The sequence below is a fragment of the Mandrillus leucophaeus genome, unplaced genomic scaffold (assembly GCF_000951045.1).
Source record: "Mandrillus leucophaeus isolate KB7577 unplaced genomic scaffold, Mleu.le_1.0 Scaffold753, whole genome shotgun sequence".
NCBI lineage: Eukaryota > Metazoa > Chordata > Mammalia > Primates > Cercopithecidae > Mandrillus > Mandrillus leucophaeus.
Window position 1 is genome coordinate 158942 of NW_012108175.1, and position 26469 is coordinate 185410.

Genomic DNA, 26469 nt, shown 5'->3' on the forward strand with positions numbered 1-26469 from the left:
TTGCAAAGCAGCACAAGACAACGATGCCCTCTCTCAACACTTTATTCAACACAGTATTGGAAGTAATGGCCAGAGCAATCAGGCAAGTGACAGGAATAAACAGCATCCAAATATAAAGGGAGGAAGTCAAACTATCCTGTTTACAGCTGACATAATTCTATATCTATGAAAGGCCAATAGTCTCAGCATAGAAGCTCTTTAAGCTGATATCTTCAGCAGTGTTTCAGGATACAAAAGCAACGTACAAAAATCACCAGCATTTTTATACAGCAACAACAGTGAAGCTGAGTCAAGTCCAAAACACAATCCCATTCACAATTGTCACCAAAAAATAAAATGAAATATCTAAGAATACATGTAACCAGGGAGGTGAAATATCTCTACAATGACAATTAAAAAACAGCTCAACAAAATCAGAGACGATGCAAAGAAAAAGCATTCCATGGTAATGGATAGGAAGAATCAATATAAATAAATGGTCACATCGTGAAAATGGCCTTACTGCCCAAAGTAATTTATAGTCAATGCTATCCCCATCAAGCTACCACTGACTTTCTTCACAGAATTGGAAGAAACTAAACTTCATATGGAACCAAAAAAGAGCACGCATAGCCCAAACAATCCTGGACAACAAGAACAAAGCTGGAGGCATCATGCTACCTGACTTCAAACTATATTACAAGGCTACAGTAACCAAAACAGCATGGTACTGGCACCAAAACATATATAGACCAATTAAACAGAACAGAGGCCTCAGAAATAGCACCACACATCTACCACCATCTGATCTTACACAAACCTGACACACACAGCAATGGGGAAAAGATTCCCTATTTAATAAATGGTGTTGGGAAAACTGGCTAGTCATATGCAGAAAACTGAAACTGGACCCCTTCCTTACACCTTACACAAAAATCAACTCAAGATGGGTTGCAGACTTAAATGTAAGGCCTAGGACCGTAAAAATCCTAGAAGAAAACCTAGGCAATACCATTCAGGACATAGGCATGGGCAAAGACTTCATGAATAAAACACCAAAAGCAATGGCAACAAAAGCCAAAATTGAAAAATGAATCTAATGAAACTAAAGGGCTTCTGCTCAGCAAAGGAAACTATCATCAGAGTGAACAGGCAGCCTACAGAATGGGAGAATATTTTTGCAATCCATCCATCTGACAAAGGCCTAATGTCCAGAATCTACAAGGAATGTCACATTTACAGGGAAAAAAAAAAAAAAAAAAAAAAACCCTATTAAAAAGCAGGTGAAGGATATGAACAGAAACTTCTCAAAGGAAGACATTTATGCAGCGAACAAACATATGAAAAAAAAACTCATCATCACTGGTCTTCAGAGAAACGCAAATCAAAACCACAGTGAGATACCATCTCACGTCAGTTAGAATGGCGATCATTTAAAAATCAGGAAACAGATGCTGGCGAGGTTGTGAAAAAATAGGAACGCTTTCACACTGCTGGTGGGAGTGTAAATTAGTTCAACCATTGTGGAAGACAGTGTGGTGATTCCTCAAGGATCTAGAACTAGAAATATCATTTGACCCAGCAATCCCATTACTGGGTATATACCCAAAGGATTTTAAATCATTCTGCTATAAAGACACATATACACGTATGTTTATTGTGGCACTATTCACAATAGCAAAGACTTGGAACCAACCCAAATGTCCATCAATGATAGACTGAATTAACCACACACAGCATAGAATCTACTCTTATCCTTAGAAATATAGCACTATTTATTGTAATAAATTTGTACAGAATATCATGATGATTAAAAACACAGAATCTGGGGAAAAAAAAAGAAAAGAAAATGTGGCATATATACACCAAGTAATACTGTGCAGCCATCAAAAAGGATGAGTTTGTGTCCTTTGCAGGGACATGGATGAAGCTGGAAACCATCATTCTCAGCAAACTATCACATGATCAGAAAATCAAACACTGCATGTTCTCACTCTTAAGTGGGAGTTGAACAATGTGAACACATGGACACAGGGAGGGGAACATCACACACCAGGGCCTATGGGGGTGAGGGGCTAGGGGAGGGATGACATTAGGAGAAATACCTAATGTAGGTGATGGGTTGATGGGTGCAGCAAACCAACATGGCACATGTATACCTATGTAACAAAACTGCGCGTTCTGCACATGTAACCCAGTACTTAAAGTATATATTTTAAAAAGGCCATACTACCTAAAGCAGTTTACAGATTCAATGTTATTCATATCAAACTACCAATGGCATTCTTCACAGTACTGGAAAAAAATATTTCAACATTTATATGGAACCGAAATATAACCCAAATACCCAAGTCAATCCTCAGCAAAAAGAACAAGTATGGAAGCATCATGTGTTTGGACTGCAAATTTTACTAAGGGCTACAGCAACCAAAACAGCATGGTACTGGTACAAAAAACATACATAAACTAACAAAACAGTATAGACAGCCAAGAAATAAAGCCACATACCTTCGACCATCTGATTTTTGACAAAGCTGACAAAAACAAGCAATAGAGAGAGGACTCTGTATTCAATAAATAGTGGTGGGATATTGGGCTACCTATATGTAGAAGATTGAATCCGGATCCCTTCCTAGCGCCATACACAAAAATCAACTCAAGATGGATTAAAGATTTAAATGTAAAACCAAAAATTGTAAAAACCCTGGAAGACGACCTAGCCAATACCATCCTGGACATAGGAACAGGCAAAAATTCCATGACAAAGACAAGAAAAGCAATTGCGACAAAAGCAAAAATTGACAAGAGATCTTATTAAACTTAAGAGCTTCTGCACAGCAAAAGAAACTATCAACAGAGTAAACAGAAGACCTACAGAATGGGAGGAAATATTTGCGAACTCTTCATCTCACAAAGGTCTAATATCCAGCACCTATAAGGAACTTAACCAAATTTACGAGAAAAAAAGAACCACGTTAAAAAGTGGAAAAAAAAAAAAGACATGAACAGACACTTTTCAAAAGAAGACATACATGTAGTCAATGATCATATGAAGAAAAATTTAATATTACTGATTATTATACAATTGAAAATGAAAGCCAAAATGAGGTAACACCTAATATCAGTCAGAATGGCTATTATTAAAGTCAAAATATAACAGATGCTGGTGAGGTTGTGGTGAAAAGTGAATACTTATACACTGTTGGTGGGAGTGTAAATTAGTTTAACCTTTGTGAAAAGCGTGGTGGTGATTCTTCAAAGAGCTAAAAACAGAAATACCATTCAATCCAGCAATCCAATTAGTGGATATATAACCAAAAGAATGTAAATTGTTCTGTCATAAGTACACATGCCCGTGTATGTTCATTGCAGTACTATTCATTATTCAATCTAAATGTCATGAAGATAGAGAGTAAAAAGATGGTTACCAGTGGCTGGGAAGAATAGTGGGGAGGGGTGTTGGGTGGAAGTGGGCGTCATTAATGGTACCAAGAAAAACAGAAAGAATGAATAAGACCCAGTATTTGATAGCACAACAGGGTGACTATAGTCAATAATAATTTAATTGTACATTTAAAATAACTGAAAGAGTATAATTGGATTGTTTGTAACACAAAGGATAAATGCTTGAGGTGGTGGATACCTTATTTACCATAATGTGATTATTATGCATTGCATACCTGTATCATAATATCTCCTGTACACCATAAATATATACACCTATTATGTCCCTATGAAATAAAAAACAAAAAACTACAGTAAAAGAAATTATAAAGAAGGACAATGTAAATTCTGATGCTCAGAAGAACAGTAACTAAAAGGAAAAATATTTAGAGGATTCAATGGTTGATTTGAGGAGGCATATGATAAATTTAATTAATTAGAAGTTAGGTCAATTGGAGTAATCCAATCTCATGAGCAGAATGAAAAAACAATAAAATAATATTAACAAGTCTATGAAACCTGTAGTACATCAAGTATACAAATGTATAATAATTATAGACTCAGAAAGAAAGGATAGAAAGAAACAAAAGTACTTGAATGAATTGTTACTCATTTTTCTAAAGTTTAATGAAAGACATGAATCTGTAGATCCAAGATGCTTAAGTAATTCCAAGCAGGATAAACTGAATGAAATCTACTGCAAGGCATATTAGAGTCAAATTGCCTATATTATTAAAATTAATTTGCATTAATTCAAACTGAATTGTTATAAAGTTAAGATAGGAATTGTAATCCTCAGGTTAACAAAAAATGAACTGAAAAATACATGAGAAAATAAGCAGAGATTCTAAATGGTATAATAGGAAAAATGAATTAATTATATTTAAGGCAGTAACTGAGAAATTTCTAATTGAAACCAAAAACAGAGGAAAACTGAAAAGAAATCACAAATATGTAGCAGTTAAACATCCCATTCTCCAGTAAGAAATTGGCCAAATAAGAAAATACAAGGAAATAATAAAATACTCTGAGATGAATGAAATTGAAATGTAACATAAAACTTATGGGTTGTAAGTGAAAGTATTGCTGAGAAAGAAATGTATAAATATACATGTTTAAACTCAAAGATCAATCTGAAATCAATAACCTGACTTTAAACATTAAGGATCTAGAAGTGGAAATGCAAGGTAAACCCACCACTTGGAGAAGGAAGCAAATAATAAATATTAGAACAGTAATAAATGAAATTGAGAAATGGAAAATAAAAGAGAACAAAGTAAACTAATATTTGGTTATTTACATTGTTCAGCAAAAGTGGATATTATTACAGACCTCAAAGATATCAAAATAGTTATAAAAATTATATATAAACCAATCGATTTGATAACTTACATAATACGAACAAATCTTTAGTAACACAAGCTACCAAAACTGACTCAGAAAGAAGTAGAAAATCTGAACAGATCTATAACAAGTGAAAAGATGAATCAGTGATCAAAAACCTAACCACAGGTTAAAGACCAGGACCATATGTTTTCATTCTTAAAATTTCCAAACAGTGGCATTTATCTCAGGAATGCTGTGGTGGTTGAAAATTTTAAGAAGTCAATCAACATAATACACCAGAATATAAGAACCCTTGCTCCAAAACAGAAAGACAAACAACTAAGAATGAAGCAAAGGGCATAAATAGATAATTGTCTAAAGAAGATATATGAATGACCAACAAGCATTTGAATAGATGCTCAACATTACTAATGAGTAGGGAATTGCAAATGAAAACCTCGGTGATATATCACTTGGCATTCACTAGTATAGCTATAATAATAATTTTTAAAACTATAAAATAACATGTTGGTGAGAAGGATGAGAAATTGTAACCCTCATACATTCACTGGTGGAAATGTAAAATGGTGCATTTCCTGTTGAAAATAGTTTGATAGTTTCTTAAAAAAGGCGAACATAAAGTTACCCATATGAACAGCAATTTAGCTCTTAGGCATGGAATTTTCAAAAATAATTGAAAATAGATATTCAAATATATATTTTTACCCAGGTGTTAATAGCAGTACTATTTACAATACCTATCAGATGGAAATACCCAAATCTCAATCAACTGATAAATGGATAAACAAAAGTGTTACATCAATACAATGAACTGTTACTCAATAATTAAAAGAAATAAACTGATACATGCTATAATGTGACTGAATACTGAAAATGTCATGATAAATGAGAAATGCCAGACACAAAAAGGTCACATATTGTATTAGCCCATTTATATGAAATATTAATATCAGCAAGATTCATACAGATATAAAGATTAATAGTTGACAGCTGTTTGGAGAAGTAGGAAATTAGGGCTGTCTGCTTAGTGTATTCAGGCTTTTTTTTTTTTTTTTGAGTGATGAAAATGTCTGGCACTAGATGGAAATCATGTTGGGATAACATTTGGAATATAGTAAATACCACCGAACTGTATACATTAAAATGGTTCATTTTGTCACGTTAATTTCATTGCAATATTTTGAAAGTACTGTTATTTATTTGTTTTCTTTGTATTTTTTAAGTTAACATATAAAAATCATACATTTTATGGTGTACACCATGTTTTGATATATGTATACATTGAGTAGTGGCTAATCAATTTAAGTAAAATATCCATTACCTCACATATTTATCATTTCCTTTGTGATGAGAACGCTTAAAATCTTCTTTCTTAGCACTTTTCAAGTATACAATGCATTGTTATTAACTGTAGTCGCCATGTAGTACAACAGATCTCTTGAACTTACTTCCCCTGTATGATTAAAATTTTGTATCATTTCACCAATATCTCCCCAATCTTGTTACTAATCTTAGGGGAAAAGCTTTCAGCTTTTCACCATTGAGTATAATGTTAGCTGTGGGCTTTTGATATATGGCCTCTATTGTGTTGAGGTACATTCCTTCTATACCTCATTTCTTGAGATTTTCAACGGATGCTAAATTTCTTTCAAATTCTTTTTCTGCATCTATTGAGATCCTAAATTCCAATGACAGTTTTCACAGAACAAGAAAGAAAAATGCTATATTTGATATGGAGCCACGAAAGACCTTAAATTATCAAAGCAATCCTAAGCAAAAAGAACAAAGCCAGGGGCATCACACCACTTGATTTCAAAATCTACAACACTACAGCAATAAAAGCAGCAAAGTACTGGCATAAAAACAGATGCATAAACCAATGGAACAGAATAGAGAACAGAGAAATAAATTTACACGTTTATAGTCATTTGATTTCCAACAAAGATGCCAAAATCACACCATGGAGAAAGAATAGTCTTTTTAACAAATGGTGTTGAGAAAGCTGGATATCCACATGTAAAATAATGAAATTGGACCCTTATACTACATACAGAAATCAATTCAAAATCCATTAAAAGTTTAACAGAAAACCAGAAACTATAAAACTCTTACAAGAAAACATAGGAGGAGCATTGACTGGAGCATTTTTTTAAAATATGATACCAAAAGCACAGGCAACAAAAGCAAAAGTAGTAAAGTGGATTGCATCAAACTAAAAAGCTTTTGCACAGCAAAAGAAGCAATCAACAGTTGAAGGGCAACTTATGAAATGGAAAATAGTATTTGCAAACTTATGAATCTTATAATGAGTTAATAATCAAAATGTATAAAAAACCCCTACAAATAAATAGAAACAAAGCTAATAATCTGATTAAAAATAGGTAAAGGACTTGAATAGATGTTTCTCCAAAAAAAGCATAGAGATGGCCAATATGTATATGAAAAGATGCTTAAAATCACTAATTATAAAGAAGATTTAAATTGAAGCCATAATGACGTATTACATCAAACCCGTTAGGATAGCTATTATATAAAAAAAGAAAATAACAAGTGTTGATGTGCATGTGGAGAAAAGAGAACCCTTGTTCATTGTTGCTGGAAATGTAAAATGGTGAAGTTGCTAAGGAAGACAGTATAGATGTTCCTCAGAAAATTAAAAAAAAAAAATCTGATTCAGCAGTCCCACTTGTAGTTATTTATCCAAAGAATGGAGATTAAATCTAAAAGATAGATCTGCACTCTCATGTTCATTGCAGCGTTGTTCACAATAGCCAAGCAGTGGACACAATACTGATGTCTATCAATAGATAAATGGATGAAGAAAATATGATATATGCATATAATGGAATATTGTTCAGCCATAAAAAGAAGAAAATCTTATCATATGCTACAACATTGATGAAACTTGAGGACATTATGCTATGTAAAACAAACCAGTCATAAAGGGACAAATACTATATGATTATAGTTATATGAGGTATTTAGAGTAGTCAAAGTCATAAAAACAGTAGAATGGTAGTGCCAGAGGCTGAGGGAGGGGAAAATGGAGAGTTGTTGTTCAATAGGTATAAAGATTCAGTCGTGCAAGATGAAAAGTTCTAGAGATCTGCCGTGCAACATTGTGCTTTTAGTTAACAATAATGTATGCTTAAAAATTTGTTAAGAGGGGCCGGGCGCGGTGGCTCAAGCCTATAATCCTAGCACTTTGGGAGGCCGAGATGGGCGGATCATGAGGTCAGGAGATCGAGACCATCCTGGCTAACACGGTGAAACCCCGTCTCTACTAAAAAAATACAAAAAACTAGCCGGGCGAGGTGGCGGGCGCCTGTAGTCCCAGCTACTCAGGAGGCTGAGGCAGGAGAATGGCATAAACCCGGGAGGCGGAGCTTCCAGTGAGCTAAGATCCGGCCACTGCACTCCAGCCTGGGTGGCAGAGCGAGACTCCATCTCAAAAAAAAAAAAAAAAAAAAAAAATTGTAAAGAGGGTAGATCTCTTATTTTGTGTTTTGTTTTACAACAATAAAAAAGAATAGAAAAGGTGAATGAGAACAGCCTCAAATCAATTCAGACTACTTAAGTACAAACTGTTTTCAATGCCTTCTGTATAATACATACATACATTATATTCAATATATTGTAACATACAATATATTTAACATATTGTAACCTGCCATCAAGGAGTTCATAATATAACAGGGAAGCCAGACGCATAAACAAGTATTTGCAGAGTATTAAGTAGTATAGCAAAGGTAAAGAAGAGGTGTCATGGGAAACCAGAGGAAAAAGCATTTAAATCTACTAAGATGTAGAGAAGTAAGGACATTTTCCCAGAAAAGATTACATTTGAGATTTTTAAAAGATGACTAGGTAAAGTGGGAGGATGTGGGAGAAGAGAAAATGGGTATTTCGGGAATAAAGGAGATTATGCAAAGATAGGGATTCAAGAAATATAATGACTATTTGGAAGGGTTGTATGTAGTTTGGCATGCCTGAAGTACATAGTAGGGGTGAGGTCACAGGAGAGATGATGCTGCAAAGATAGTCAGGGGCCAGATAATAAGTGTCTGGAGCTGTATAAAGTTCCTACTTCATACTCACTAGTAGACAATAGGTCAGGCAGAGAAAGTTTGGCCAGGGCAGAGATACCAGGAATAGGGTTAAGGTAATTTAAGAATTATTGTGGATATAAAGGAGGCAGCAGCATGAATATTTCAAAAATGAAATTAAGTAAACAATTCCTGGAGAAATAACAAGTTTTGTGGGAGAAGATGAGTTAAACTTTGGGCATGTTGCATTTGCTGTGTTTGTGGGACTTCTAGGTTGGTGTTCCTCAGGGTTCCTCAATTTCTGCATCATTGATCTTTTTGGGCAGGGTAATTCTTTGTTGTGTGGTACTCTACTGTGCATTGTAGCATATTTGGCGGCATCCTTGACCTTTACTCACTAGATGGTATTAAACCCCTCACCAGTTGTTACAGTAAAATATATCTCGAGATATTTCCAATGTCCTCTGGGTTGAGGTGAGAGAATAGCCCCTGAGTGAGAACAACTGGTATATATACAGTAAATGGTTGGATATACTAGACCGTATATTAGGGAATAAATTAGCACATGAGATTTGAGATTCATTGTCCCATGTTTGGTAGCTGAAACTATAGACAAAGATGTGATCACTTAAGAGTGTGCATTGAGAGAAGAAAGCAGAAGGCAGAACACTCTAGAAGACAAATATTTGCTTCTTCTCTAACTGTATTTTTAGTTATTACATTTCAATGAGCTCCCTCTATTTTATGATAGTTGCTGTGGGAGACATAGTGATATCTATATTTCTATAGAAAGCAAGACTACTAGGCCGGGCGCGGTGGCTCAAGCCTGTAATCCCAGCACTTTGGGAGGCCGAGACGGGCGGATCACGAGGTCAGGAGATCGAGACCATCCTGGCTAACACGGTGAAACCCCGTCTCTACTGAAAAATACAGAAAAACTAGCCGGGCGAGGCGGTGGGCGCCTGTAGTCCCAACTACTCGGGAGGCTGAGGCAGGAGAATGGCGTGAACCCGGGAGGCGGAGCTTGCAGTGAGCTGAGATCCGGCTACTGCACTCCTGCCTGGGCGACAGAGCGAGACTCCGTCTCAAAAAAAAAAAAAAAGAAAGCAAGACTACTAATAAAAGGTCTGAGAGTTTGACTATGTCTAGGTAGATCCCTTTGTTGTTCCTTGCCCAACTTTTACTTATGCTTTCCTTCCTCCACAAACTCTAATGCCCTTTGATCTTCTCTATCAGTTCAAATATATCTCTTTCAAAAACATTTTCCTTAAAACTCGTCTGTCAACCAAACTCATCCACTCCATTCATTCTTTCTCTTCAAGTCCTCTGTTGATAATAATGTGTTCAACATTGCCTTATACCAGTTGAAACAGTGTACCTAAACTCTTAATAAATATCATTAAGTAATGATTTGCATATCTGATGCTCTGCATTGCACATTTGAATTTCTTATATCCTACCCTCTTCAAATATTCCTGTTAACTTAGTCAACAATCTCAAATATTATGAGATTCTTAGAATTTTCTCATTATAATTATTTGTGTAATCTGAGCTCTATCTTTAAAAAATAATTTTCTGGGTCAAATAGTATTTCTCGTTCTAGATCCTTGAGGAATCATCACACTGTTTTCCACAAAGGTTGAACTAATTTACACTCCCACCAACAGTGTAAAAGTGTTTCCATTTCTTCACAGCCTCGTGAGCATCCATTGTTTTCTGACTTTTCAGTAATCTCCATTCTAACTGACGTGAGATGGTATCTCATTGTGATTTTGATTTACATTTCTCTATTGACCAGTGATGATGAGCTTTTTGTCATATGTTTTTTGGATGCATAAATGTCTTCTTTTGAGAAGTGTCTGATCATATCCTTTGCCCACTTTTTGATGAGGTTGCTTGTTTTTCTTGTAAATTTGTTTAAGTTCCTTGTAGATTCTGGATATTAGACCTTTGTCAGATGGGTAGCTTGCAAAAATTTTCTCTCATTCTGTAGGTTGCCTGTTCATGCTGATGATAATTTCTTTTGCTGTGCAAAAGCTTTTTAGTTTGGTTAGATCTTATTTGTCAATTTTGGCTTTTGCTGTCATTGCTTTTGGTGTTTTCGTCATGAAGTCTTTGCCCATGCCTATGTCCTGAATAGTATTGCCTAGGTTTTCTTATAGGATTTTTATGGTTTTGGTTTTCACATTTAAGTCTTTAATAGATCTCGAGTTAATTTTTGTATAAGGTGTAAGGAAGGTGTCCAGTTTCTGTTTTCTGCATATGGCTAGCCAGTTTTCCCAGCATCATTTATTAAATAGGGAATCCTTTCCCCATTGCTTGTTGTTTTTGTCAGGTTTGTCAAAGATCAGATGGTTGCAGATGTGTGGTGTTATTTATGAGGTCTCTATTCTATTCCATTGGTCTACATATCTGTTTTGGTACCAGCACCATGCTGCTCTGGTTACTGTAGCCTTGTAGTGTAGTTTCAAGTCAGGTAGCGTGATGTATCCATCTTTGTTCTTATTGCTTAGGATTGCCTTAGCTATACAGGCTATTTTTTCATACCATATGAAATTTAAAGTAATTTTTTGTAATTATATGAAGAAAGTCAATAGTAGCTTGATGAGAATAGCACTGAATCTATAAATTACTTACAGATAACCAAACACCACATGTTCTCACTCATAAGTGGGAGCTGAAAAATGAGAACACATGGACATAGGGAGGGGAACATCACACACTGGGGCCTGTCAGGGGATGAGGGGCCAAGGTAGGGAGAGCATTAGGACAAATGCCTAATGCATGCAGGGCTTAAAACATAGATGATGGGTTGATAGGCGCAGCAAACCACCATGGCACATATATACCTATGTAACAAACCTGTACGTTCTGCACATGTATTCCAGAACTTAAAGTAAAATAAAATAAAATAATAATAATAATTTTCTTAGCAACTAAATTCTGTTAAATACTGAAAGTAGCACATCATAGCTCTTTGAGTTCAATGGAATTATTGGGTTACTTCCAATGAAACAAAAATTGTGTACTTTATTTTATTATGTGTGCAAAATTATATGAATTGCCTGTCTAACATGACTTCTATTTCATTCTAGTAGGTGATGTCAAAGAATTTAATGTCCACAGATTAAAAGGGAAAAAAAATAGCAGTATCCTAAAAAATATCTGGACTGGGAAGCAGGAGGCTGGACTGTATCAATGTGATCTTGAGTAAATTACATATCTTTACTGAACCTCAGTTTCTTCAACCATACGTAAAGTAGTTAGGCCAAGTCAGTAGTCTCAATCCTGTCTAAACATTCGAATCACTTGAGTAACATTTAAAAATATCCATCCTTATCCCAGACTAATTAAATTGAATTATCTACTCCAGGGGTCCCCAATCACTGGGCCAGGGACCTGTACCAGTCCACAGAAGGTGTGAGCAGCTGGGAAGCAAGTGAAGCTGAGCTCCACCTCCTGTCAGAGCAGCAGAGGCATTAGATTCTCATAGGAGCACAAACCCTATTGTGAACTGTGCATGCAAGGGATATAGGTTATGAGAATCTAATAATAAATGTAATGTGGTGGAATCATCCTGAAACCACCCCCGCCACCCACAATCTATGGAAAAATTGTCTTCCGTGAAACCGGTCCCTGGTGCCAAAAAGGTTGGGGACTGCTGATATAGGTAGTGGTTTTTCACCACTAAAGATTGGAAAAAATACATCTGCTATTTTCTTAATGTTTCTTACGTGTTTCTATGATACATCTAATGCATAGTAAAAGTTGAGCACTACTGCACTTTATGATATCTAAATTACCTGATTTTGTGTGTGTGTGTGTGTGTGTGTGTGTCTGTGTGCCAAAATGTTTTGTGTGAACCTGTATCTCTGAGGTTCTAACATAAGTTAATTGATAATATCTCAATATGCAAATATTATTTTATATTCAATTTCCCAAGAACATGGAAAATGTCAAAGTATTATATTGAATATATATATAACTTGTATTATGTTATCATATACTTAATTCCACATATCTTTGCACTGATATTTTATAGCAAATATGAATTTTTCTCCTCGAGCTAGATTATAAATAGGCTCATTCTATTTATTTTTTAGAATCCTCCATAACAATGATAGACGTTCTATGCGTGTGGTAGATTTTAAATAGTTATTTATTGAAACTAAGTTGAACACAGTAGAGCCCTGTTATCCACAGTTTTGCTTTCTATGGTTTCAGTTACCCATGGCCAACTGCAGTCCAAAAATAGGTGGGTAAAATACAGTACAATAAGATATTTTGAGAGAGAGAGAGAACACACATTACATGATTTTTATTACAGTACAGTTATAATTATTCTATGTTGTTTTTAATCTCTTACTGTACCTACCTTATAAATTAAACTTTATCATAGGTATGTATGTAATGGGAAAAACAATGTGTGTATATATATACACACACACACATATATACATATATATGTATATATATTATGTTTTGGTACTATTCAGTTTCAGACATCCACTTGGCATCCACTTAGGGTCTTGGAACACATCTTCTGTGGATAAGGGGCAAGTACTGTAGTGCCATGCTTTATGTTAACAAATTGCACTATGCTTATGAATGACCTCATAATCTTGACTTCCTTAGTGAGTGAACATTATGCTCTAAATAGCTAAATTAAAATAATCATATATTCAAAGCTACATTTTGTTGGGGGCCGCACCGGGGGTGGTGGAGAATGAAAGAACACACACAAAGACAAAGACACACAGAGAACATGGCGGCCGCACTCAAAGCCTCCGCCTCACTTTATTTATACTCCATAAACCTCACGTCAGCAGAAAGAATGCAATGCAAAACAAACTTTCTTTTCCCACATGTAACCTTCTACTCAGTACCTTGTTTCTATATTCTTTCTTATTTACCCACCTTCTTGGCGCCTACGGGAGTTCATTAAAAGTTCAGTTGGAGATACTGTCCTTGAGCCCTATCTATTCTCAGCATACTGTTTTCAAAGGCCCCTGCAACATTTCATTCTTTATCTTCCTTAGGAATCTGTAGTTTTGGTTGCATTAGGCAACCAAACATCATCTACCATAGAGAACTGAGATTTTTCATGTGGCTTTGGTAGAGCTTACCTCACTATCTTATCTGCACAAAGAGTTGATTATTTGATCCAACTGTCTTACTAGAATGCTCCATTCCCTTGGCCACAGTGATTGGTTTAGTAACAGGCATGCAGCCTAGGCTGAGTGATGTAAAAACATGCACAGAATGTGAAATAATGAGCAAATAAAACTGGGCTTTAAGGAAACACTGTCTAAAAACTACTGCTTAATGCAAAGTGCCATGAATTGTTTGAGGAATATCTTAAAGTGAGGCTGAAATGGAGTAAGGACTGTAATATATTATGTTGAAGACCACGTAGAGTATTCTGTAAAATAAGAACAAATTTGTATTAGATTAACTTTAACTGTTTCACAGCCCGTGGAAGAGTTAAATAAGATTGTTGCAAACAGCAGCAAAAATGCATGATGATAGCCGGGTGCGGTGGCTCACGCCTGTAATCCCAGCACTTTGGGAGGCCAAGGCAGGCAGATCACAAGGTCAGGAGATCGAGACCATCCTGGCTAACGCGGTGAAACCCTGTCTCTACTAAAAAATACAAAAAAAACTAGCCGGGCGTGGTGGCAGGCACCTGTAGTCCCAGCTACTCGGGAGGCTGAGACAGGAGAATGGGCGTGAACCCAGGAGGCGGAGCTTGCAGTGAGCCGAGATCACACCACTGCACTCCAGCCTGGGCCACAGGCGAGACTCCATCTCAAAAAACAAAACAAAAATCCATGATGATATTTGTTACCTTTATAAATAGAAATTGTTTACAGCCCTTTCACTGTGAAATTCTGACCTCACAGATTATCTGAGTGGAGCTTTGTTTTTAGGGTTGAGGAAAACATTAGGCAGTTTCCTAGTGATATTATTTTACATGTTGAAAAATTTTAAAGTTGTGTCTGTGTGTATTATTAACCAATTTGATTTAATTTAAGAATATTGGATTTCAAAGAAAAGAAATTCTTAAGAAGAAAATTATGACAAATTATTCTTTATACATCCCAAACATAACTCAAATTCCCTTATTCCAGTATTAAAGATCCTTCACAATCCAACTCCAAACTACTTTTCTAATCTCTCTCTGTATTATTTTAGTTTACACAAACCCTCCGGTACCCTGAACAAACACTGTGCCCTTGCTCATGCCATGCTTCTTATCTTAAATGCTTATTCTGTTTTCTTTACTTTTTTTTTTGTTCTGTGAGAATCCACATTCCCCCTTCTGCCTACCCACACACAGTTTCCCCTATTATTAATATATTGCAGTAGTGTGGCACATTTCTTGCAATTGATGAACCAATAGGTTATTATTAACTAAAATCCATAGATAATACTAGGGTTCACTCTGTGTTGTACATTCTGTGAGTTTTGAAAAGTATGTACATGTTTCTCATAGAATAGGACCACACAAAATAGATCCCTGAAAATATCCTGTGCTCTACCTGTTCATCCCTCTCTCCCATATAGTCCTTGGCAACTGCTGGTTTTTTACTCTCTCCATAGTTTTGCCTTTTCCAGAATGTTTTATAGTTGGAATCATATAGCCTTTAGAGATTTAATTCTTGCACTTACCAGTATACATTAAGGGTTCATCCATGTATTTTCTAGCTTGATAGCTCATTTCTTTTTATTGCCAAATAATATTCCACAGTATGAATGTAGTACAGTGGTTTATCCATTCACCTATCGAATGATATCTTTGGTGCTTCCAAGTTTGTGCAATTATGAAAAAAGCTCTGGGAACATTTATGTGTAGATTTTTGTGTGAACATAAGTTTTTAACTAATTTTGGTAAATATCAAGGAGTGCAATTGCTGGATCATATGGTAAGCCTGTGTTTCACATTGTAAGAAACTGCCAAACTGTTTTCCAAAGTGGCCACAAAATTTTGAATTCCCACCAACAGTGAATGAGAGTTTCTGTTGCTGCACAGTGTTATCAACACTTGATGTCTCCAGTGTTTTAGATTTTTGTCATTTTACTAGAAATGTAGTAGTAGTTTCTTTTTTTAAATTAAACTTACTTAATATATTGATTTATTTCAATTGCCAAATAATTGTACATATGACATAGAATATGATGTTTTGATATGTGTGTGTTGTGAAATGGCTACATCAAGTAATTAATATATGCATTATCTCACATACTCTCTGAGTTTGTTTGTGCTGCTACAAATAATTACCTGAAGCTGAGTAATTTATAAACAAAAGATGTTTATTTGGCTTACAGTTCTGCAGGCTGTACAAGAAGCATGGTACCAGCATCCACATTTGGTTATGCCTTCAGGCTGTTTCTCATGGTGGAAGGGAAAGGGGAGTTGCCATGTGCAGAAGTCATATGGTGAGAGCAGAGTCCAGGGAGAGAGAATGAGCTGCCAGGCTCTATCAACAACCAATTCTCATTGAAACTAAGAGTGAGAGTTCACTACAGCAAGAATAGCACCAAACCATTCAGGTGGGATCCTCCCACATCATCAAAACACCTTCCACTAAGTCCCACCTCCAACATTGGGGATCACATTTCACTACCTTGACAAGTATCAATCCAAGTACAGTAATTTTATAGTAGAATTTTACAACAGAATTTAAAACTGCCACCAGTACTAGTGTTTCCTCTGCTTCTATTCGTTGTATCTAACTATTGAAAAATGTTACATTTCATGAAGGTTTGGGGTTTACATTTTTTTGAAACTTTAGATCTATTCTTCATGTAATTAGGTTGTATTTAGTTTACTGTAATAATGATAATAGGCTATATATATTATATATATAAATTATATAATTTATATATATTATATATAGCCTATTATCATTATTTATAATATTATATAATATATATTTTATATATATATATTATATATAATGGACCAGGCACTATTCTAAGCATTTTATCAGTATTAATTTGCTATGGGCCAGGCACTATTCTAAGCATTTTATCGGTATTAAAAAATTAATACACACAAAATCCCTATGATGTAAATACTATTATTACCCCCTTTTTACAGATGGGGAAACAAAAGCACAGAAAACTTAAGGGAATTTCCAAAGGTCAAACATCAAGCAAGTGGTAGGGCTGCATAGTGAACTCAGCCTGTTTCTGGAGTTTGCCCTTGTCTCTATTATAGCCTTTCACCTCTCCATTTAGTCTCTCAATATAATACCAGTCAATTTTTAAGTTGGCCATTTACATTGAACTAATACAGATCTCTTTGGTGGCTTTTTTCTCATGATTACATTTTGTCAGTGATTAAAAGTACCCTGTGGCATTATGTGTATGTGTTTTAGGAGAAAGTTCAGAAAAGTACTGTGAGTATATATGATCAGTTACATAAATTCCCATGGTAAATTTCCTCAAGAATAAATAAAATTATATTGTAGTTAACATTATTCTCCTCTTAGACCTTATTTGCTTTGCCTTTAAATTATATGTTTTTGGGATTATGTTAGAAGTTAGGTGAACATGTAGAGCAGCAGTAAATTAGTAAATTGATTAAGAAATTTTAGTTTTTGAAGCAAGAAACTAATGAAGTATTTATTATAGCTAATTTATCCCCTCACATAAAAGTAAAATTCATTCTTGAGGGAAGTAGTCTGACTAAATGCAGCCAGGAGGAACATCTGCCACCGAGGGACCAGGACATTGGGAAGGCTGGTTAACTCAAACCAGATCTTCAGAGAGGAGTCATTAAGAATGGAGAGAGGGAGAACACAGATGCTGGGCTGAAGGAGAAGGAAGCAGGGAACCCTGCATAGGGCTCTTGTGCACCGGGATTCATTCCTGGTCTCCAAAAACTCCTGGGGACAGAGTAAGTTGAGCAGAGGGGGAGCAACCTTCTCTCACCATGAACCTCTAGAATACTGGCAGCAGGAGAACCCACAACCCCCACAGACACTTAAGTGGCAAGGAAAGCTGCTTAGAGAGTTGATGGGGCAGAACACCAGCTGGCGCGGAGCCCAGAGGGCTTGGTGCAGGAACATCCATGGTGAAGCACAACCAGGGGCTCCCATACCCCCAAAGTTTTCCATGCTCCCCTAGGACACTTTAGCATTAGGGGAACTGTCTGACCTGAACAGAACAAGGGAATCTTCCCCATGAGATGTGACTGCTTCTACCCAACAGCCCCCCTGTCTGCTGGCCTCTTATGGGGCCCCAGCTTGGCCATGCCTGCTTGCACTACAGTCTTTGATGCCCAGATGGGGTGCCTGCCAAGGGCCCACATCATACCTTCTGTGCTGGAAGACCATGCCTGACCATGAAAGAGCTCCAGCAGAGTGGCCCACACAGATGTGTACCAGCACACTGGCATCTTTCTCCCACTGCAGCCTCCCCCAAGCTGTTTTGCTGGCATACACCCACAGCCAGGCCCCAGATCATTTTGGTGGTGCACCATGAGCAGAGACAGAAATTGACTCCACTTCCCCGCCAGTTTAGGTCTTCATGTGCACCCCACTATGTTGCTGCTGCTAACATGAGTGTACCCTGCCCCACCCCGCCCCACCCTGCTGCACCACCACTGCCTGTGAAAATGCTCACAAGGAGACCAGTGGCCCCAGCCCCACCATGCACTGCCATTGCTGCCAGTGTGAACACACAAATGGAGACCTCCATCTCAGTGCCTGCCAGCACTCCACCCCCCACTGCCACTGCTGCCAGCACAAATGTGTGCACAGACACCAGTGGCTCCATGCACAGACACCAGTGGCCCCATGCCACCATGCCACCGCCACTGCTGGAAACATCTGAATGGAGGCTAACACCCTTGCACCTGCTTGTATCCCACCCCCAGGTGACAAGCATGTACCCCACCTTGCCATGCTGCTACTGCTGCAACCACATGCTAACAACCATGGATCCCACTGCAGTTACTCAATGGAGCATGTTGACTGTCACCACCCATTGCACTGTTGTGGCCAGTGGTCTGGAAACATGTTAACCCTTCCATCACAACAGGTTTCTAATCTCAAGGAGCTAGAGAACTAAGTTGGTGGCCAACACTAGCCTCACAGAGTTACGGCATGCAGCACAACAGTGTTGAGCTGAGCCTTGATCTGATAAACTCTTCCAGAAACCAAGCCAGTCGACTGAACCCGTCTTATAATACAATAAAACCACTAAGGACATCAAAGAAGATAAAAGCAAAAGGAAAAACACATTTAAAAGATGGCAACTTCAAAGATTGAAGGAACATCAGCCTATACAGAGAAAGAAGCAGCACAAGAACCCCAATAACTCAAAAAGCCAGAGTGTCTTCACACTTCCAAAAGAATGCACAAGATGCTGAGCAATGACTCTTAACCAGGCCGAAATGACTGAAATGACAGAAATCAAATTCAGAATATAGATAGGAATAAAGATCACCAAGATTCTGGAAAAAGTCAAAACCAAATCCAGGGATTCTAAGAAATACAATAAAATGATACAGGAGATGAAAGATGAAATGACCATTTTAAGAAAGAACCAAGCTGACCTGATAGAGCAGAAAAAACTCACTTCAAGTATTTCAGAATACAATCACAAATATTAACAGCAGAATCAACCAAGCTGAGGAAAGAATCTCAGCTTGAAGAAAAGTTCTCTGACATAACTCAGACAAAAAAAAAATAAAAAATAAAGAAGAATAAAAAGCACCTCTGAGAAATATGGAATTGTGTAAATAAACCAAATCTGTGATTCATCAGTGTCCCTGAAAGAGAGGGAGAGAAATCGAGCAACTTGGAAGACATATTTCAGGATATCATCTAATAAAATTTTCCCAACTTCACTAAAGAGGCCAACATTAAAACTCAGGAAATGGAGAAAACCCCTGTGAGATACTATACAAGATGACTATTCCCAAGACACATAGTCATTAGCTTCTCCCAGGTCAAATTGAAAGAAAAAACGTTAAGTCAGCTAGAGAGAAGAGGCTGGTCACCAACAAAGGGGAAAGTATCAGGCTAACAGTGGAACCCTCAATAAAAACCCTACAAGCCAGAAGAGATTGAGGGCTAGAAGCAATATTTGTAAAGAAAAGAATTCATAGCCTGCCAGACTAAGCTTTACAAGTACAGAAGAAATAAGGTTCTTTTGAGAAAAGCAAATACTAATGGAATTTGTTACCACCTGGACTGCCTTAAATAAAGTCCTTAAGGGAATTCTAAACATGGAAATGAAAGACCATTACCAGCCACCACAAAAATACACTTATGTACATAGACCTTTAACACTATAAAGCAACCATACAAAAAGTCTGCATAATAACCAACTAGCAACATAACAGAATCACATCCATACCCGTCAGTACTAACTTTAGAATGTAAACAGGCTAAGTGTCGCAATTAAAAGGCACAGAGTGGAAAGTTGGATAAAGAAGCAAGACCCAATAGTAAGCTGTCTTAAAGAGACCTATTTCACATGCAATAGCACACACAGGTTGAAAGTAAACGGATGGAGAAAAATCTATGAAATGAATGGAAAACAGATAAAAGCAGAGGTTGCTATTCTAATTTCGGACAAAACTGACTTTAAATCAACAATAATCAAAAAAGTCAAAGAAGGGCAGTTCATAATAGTAAAGGTCACAATTTAACAAGAAGATGTAGCTATTTTAAATACATATGTGCCCAACACAGGAGCACACAATTCATGAAACAAGTTATCAGAAACCTATGAAGATATATACATAACCACACAATAATAGCGGGAGACTTCAACACCTCATTGACAACATTAGACAGATAATTGAGGCAGAAAACTAACAAAGATATTTGGGACCTGATCTTGACACTTGAACAAATGGGACCGACAGACATCTACAGAACTCTCCACCCTAAAACAACAAAATATACATTTTTCTCATCTGCATATGGCACATAGTCTGAAATTAACTACACAGTTGGACATAAAACAATCTCCAGCAAATTAAATACAAAACTGTAATTATACCAAACGCATTCCAGGACCACAGCACAATAAAAATAGAGATCAATAGTAAGAAAATCAATCAAAGTCATACAATTACATTGACATTAAACAACCTGCTCCTGAATGACTTTCAGATAAATAATGAAATCAAGGCAGAAAATAAGAAATTCTTTGAAACTAATTGGAACAAAGATACAACGTACCGGAATCTCTGGGACACAGCTAAAGGAGTGCTAAGAGGGAAGTTTATAGCTCTAAACGCTCACATTAAAACTTAGAAACATCTCGAATTAGCAACATAACATTACACCTAGAGGGCCTAGAGAAACAAGAGCCAACCAACCCCCAAGCTAGCAGAAGACAAAAAATAACTAACATCAGAGCTGAATTGAAGGATATTGAGACATGAAAAGCCATACAAAAGATTCAAGAATCCAGGAGTTGGTTTGTTGAAAGAATTAATAAAACAGACTGCCAGCAAGGATATGAACAGACACTTCTCAAAGGAAGACCTTTATGCAGCCAGCAGACATGAAAAAATGCTCATCATCACTGGTCATCAGAGAAATGCAAATCAAAACCACAATGAGATACCATCTCATGCCAGTTAGAATGGTGATCATTAAAAAGTCTGGAAACAACAGATACTGGAGAGGATGTGGAGAAATAGGAATACTTTTACACTGATGGTAGGAGTGTAAATTAGTTCAACCATTGTGGAAGACTGGCAATTCCTCAAGGATCTAGAATTAGAAATACCATCTGACCCAGCGATCCCACTACTGGTTATCTACACAAAGGATTATAAATCATGCTACTATAAAGATACATGCACATGGAATGTTTATTGCAGCACTACTCACAATAGCAAAGACTTGAAACCAACCCAAATGTCTATCAATGATAGACTGGATTAAGAAAATGTGGCACATATACACCATGGAATACTATGCAGCCATGAAAAATGATGAGTTCATGTCCTTTGCAGGGACATGGATGAAGCTGGAAACCATCATTCTGAGCGAACTATCACAAGATTAGAAAACCAAACACCACATATTCTCACTCATAGGTGGGAATTGAACAATGAGAACACTTGGACACAGGGTGGGCAACATCACACCCCAGGGCCTGTCATGGGGTGGGGGGCAGGGGGAGGGATAGCATTAGGAGAAATACCTAATGTAAATGACAAATTAATGGGTGCAGCAAACCAACATGGCATATGTATACCTATGTAACAAACCTGCACATTGTGCATATGTACCCTAGAACTTAAGGTATAATTTTAAAAAAGAGAACCTTTAAAAAATATATGTATATAGACTGCCAGCTAGACTAATAAATAAAAAAGAGAAAAGGTTGAAATAATCATAAATGACTCAGGGGATGTTACCACTAACCCCACAGAAATACAAACAAACAAACAAACAAAAACCTCAGAGATTACTAAAACACTCCTATGCACACAAACTAGAAAACCTAAAAGAAATGGGTAAATTTCTGGAAACATAAAGCCACTGAAGATTGAACCAGGGAGAGATCAAAGACCTGAACAGACTAATAATGAGTTTCAAAATTGAATCAGTAATAAAAACACTACCGACTGGAAGAACCCCAAGACCAGGCAAATTCACAGCTGAATTCCACCGCATATATATAGAAAAAAGAGTTGGTACCATTCCTACTTGAAACTATTCCAAAAATTTGAGGAGGAGAAACTCCTCCCTAACTCATTTTATGAGGTCAACATCATCCTTATACCAAAACCTGGCAGACACACACACACACAAAGGAAAACTTCAGGCCAGTTTCCATGATGAATGTAGATGCAAAATCCTCTTCAAAATACTGGCAAACCAAATCCAGCAGCACATCCAAAAGCTAATCCAACCACAATCGAGCACATCAAAAAGCTAATCCACCACAATCAAGCAGGCTTTTTGTCCCTGAGATGCAAAGCTTGTTTGATATACTCAACTCAGTAAATGATTCATCACATAAACAAAACTGAAAACATAAATCACATGATTATCTCAATAGATGTAAAAAAGGCTTTTGATAAAATTTAACATTCCTTCATGTTGAAAACCCTCAACAAACTAGACATTAAAGGAACATCCTTCTAAATAATAAGAGCCACCTATGACAAACCCACAGCCAACATCATACTAAATGACCAAAAGCTGTAAACATTCTCCTTGAAAACTGGAACAAGACAAGGATGTGCTTTCTCAACACTTTGATTCCACATAGTACTGGAAGCCTTAGCCACAGCAATCAGACAAGAGAAAGAAATAAAAGCATTTAAATAGGAAGAGAGGAAGTCAAACTATTTCTGCTTGCAGACTATATGATTCTATACTAAGAAAAACTCGTAGTCTCTTTCTTAAATCTCCTCAATCTTATAAACAACTTCAGGAAAGTTTCAGGATACCAAATCGATGTACAAAAATCAGCAGCATTCCTATATACCAACAATATGCAAAATGAGAATCAAATTAAGAACACAATTCCATTCACAACAACCACAAAAAGAATAAAATACCTAGGAATACAGCTAACCAGGGAGGTGAAAGAACTCTACAAGGAAAATTACAAAACATTGCTCAAAGAGATCAGAATTAACACAAATCAATGGAGAAGCATTCCATGCCCATGGATAGGAAGAATCTATATCATTAAAATGCCCATACTGCTCAAAGCAATTTACAGATTCAATGTTATTCCTATCAAACTACTAGTGACATTCTTTACAGAATTAGAAAAAAATTAAAAATTCGTGTGGAACCAAAACGAAGCTGGATAGTCAAGGCAATCGTAAGCAGAAAGAACAAAACTGGGGGCATCATAGTGCCCAATGTCAAACTATACTACAAGGCAACAATAATCAAAACAGCATAGTACTGGTACAAAAACAGATATATAAACTAATGGATCAGAATAGAGAGCACAGAAATAATGCTGCACACCTACAACCATACAATCTTCTATAAAACCAGTGAAAACAAGCAATGCGGAAAAAATTCTCTATTCAGTAATTGTGCTGGGATAACTGTATAGCCATATGCAGAAGATTGAAACTAGATTTCCTCTTTACACCTTATATGAAAATCAACTCAAGATGGATTGAAGACTTAAATGTAAAACCTAAAACTATAAAAATCCTGGAAGATAACCTAGGGAATACCATTCTGGATATAGGACCTACCAAAGAATTCATGATGAAGATGCCAAAACCAAGTGCAAGTAAAATAAAATTGACAAATGGGACCTAATTAAACAGAAGGGCTTTTGCACAGCAATGGAAATACTTTTACACTGTTGATGGGAATGTAAAGTAGTATAACCATTATGGAAAACAGTGTAGAGATTCCTTTAAAGAAGTAAAAGTAGATCTACTGTGTTATCTAGCAATCCCACTACCAGGTAGCTACCCAAAGGAAAAGAAGTCATAATACGAAAAAGATGCTTGCACACACGCATTTATAGCAGCACAGTTTGCAATTGCAAAACCATGGAACCAGCCCAAATGCCCATCAGTCAATAAGTGGAAAAAGAAAATGTGGTATATATACACCGTGGAGCACCACTCAGCCATAAAAGAAAATGAAATAAAGGCATTTGCAGCAACTGGGATGGAATTGGAGACCATTATTCTAAGTGAAGGAACTCAGGAATGGAAAACTAAATATCATATGTTCTCACTCATATGTAGGAGTTGAGCTATGCGGATGCAAAGGCATAAGAATGATATATTGGACTTTGGGAACTCGAGGGAAAGGGCAGGAAGTGGCGAGGGATAAAAAACTAGACATTGGATACAGTGTAGATGGCTTAGGTGATGGGTGCACCAAAATCTCAGAAATCACCGCTAGAGAACTTATTAATATAACAAAACACCGCCTGTTCCCAAAAACCTATTGAAATAAAAAAAATTTTAAGCAGTAACATTCCCTTACACCAACAATGTGCAAGATGAGAACTAAATTAAGAACAGAATAGCCACCCAAAAAAATAAAATACCTAGGAATACATCTAACCAGGAAAGTGAAAGAACTCTACAATGAAAATTAAAATGGGGTTGTATTCTTAATTAGTAGACACTAGGGACTACTTGAGGGTATAGGGTGGGAAGAAGATTAAGGATTTAAAAACTACCTATAGATTACTATGCTTGTTACCTGGCTGTCAAAATAACCTGCACATCAAGTCTTTGTTACATACAATTTACATGTAAACCTGCACATGTACCCTGAACCTAAAATAAATGTTTTAAAAGACAAAGAATAACAAATATTGGTGAGGATGTGGAGAAAAGAGAATGCTCATACACTGTAGAAATGTAAACTAGTACAGCATCTATAGACAACTGTGGGAAGATTTTTAAAAATTAAATAAAAATAAAATTTCTTCTCTTTAAATCCTTTTGTTGATGTTCTACCTTTTTACATAGAGGTGAGTATAATATACTGAAAAGAAATTCACCTTTGCATTCAGAGACTGGTATAAATTCACAACTGTGTCACTTATATTAGCTGTTTGACTTTGGACAAATTAGAAAATTACCTGAATCTGAGACTGCCTATCTATAGAGTTAGGAAAATAGTATGTGCCTTGTAGAATTATTAAGCAATGAATGAGATAACTAATGTAAAGCCATAGCACAGTGCCTGTTATATACTGTAAGCATTCAGTAATATTTACCTTCTCTGCTTTTCATCACCTTTTCTTATAAAAATAATTTTAAGTGCTTAAAATAAAACATATAAAGACATTCATTAAATCAAATTAAAAAATCACATTATACTAACCACAAAGATTAACGTAGTTGCTAAGACTGAGCATCAGAGGTGTTGTAGAGCTTCTTAGCAAGCAAGGTAAGAAGAAATGTAACAGAGCTTTCATTATGAAAAAGAACAGAAATAACCAAGTGTTTTCTGACACCAAATTTGAAATTAAAGTTTTCATTTGGGACCTTGCACAGATATTAAACAAGATAATCAGCAATGTCTTTAACCCTTTCACAGCAATTTCAATTTGTATGTCTAGTCATTTTATATGACTATTTCTAGAAATAGCCCTCCATAATGTTATGGCAGTATAGCATTAAAGTACACCTTCTAATGATGATTTTGTAAGACATTGACTTAATATGGGCAAAGTATATAGACTTTCAGTGATCTCTCTTAATCTGAGGCAGTGTTTCCCAAAGCGTGGTATACATCCATACCACTGCTGGCACCTGAGATGATTTGAAGTATACTTAGATGGATTTATTTTATTTTACCTGTAACAGTTATGTGTTTATTTGATATTTATTAGGAAAAATTATCTACCTATCACATCAAACCCATAATTTCATGAATGAAATTAACAAAAGGCTAAGCAAAAGATTTAGGAAAAGTATTTCAAGGGAAGTTTAAGAAAAGGTTAAATAAAAGTGAGTCAACTAAAAAAATCATAATACATGTAATACCCAGATATTATAATGCAGGTAGTAAATATCTAGATATGTCAAAACTTGTGAAGGTGGTTTGAAAAAATCTGAAATATAGAAATCATTTATCTAAAGAGAAAATTGCCTAAATATGCAGATGCGTAGCACATATTTTAGGTTTCACTCCTTAGATATAATTTAGCATAGCTC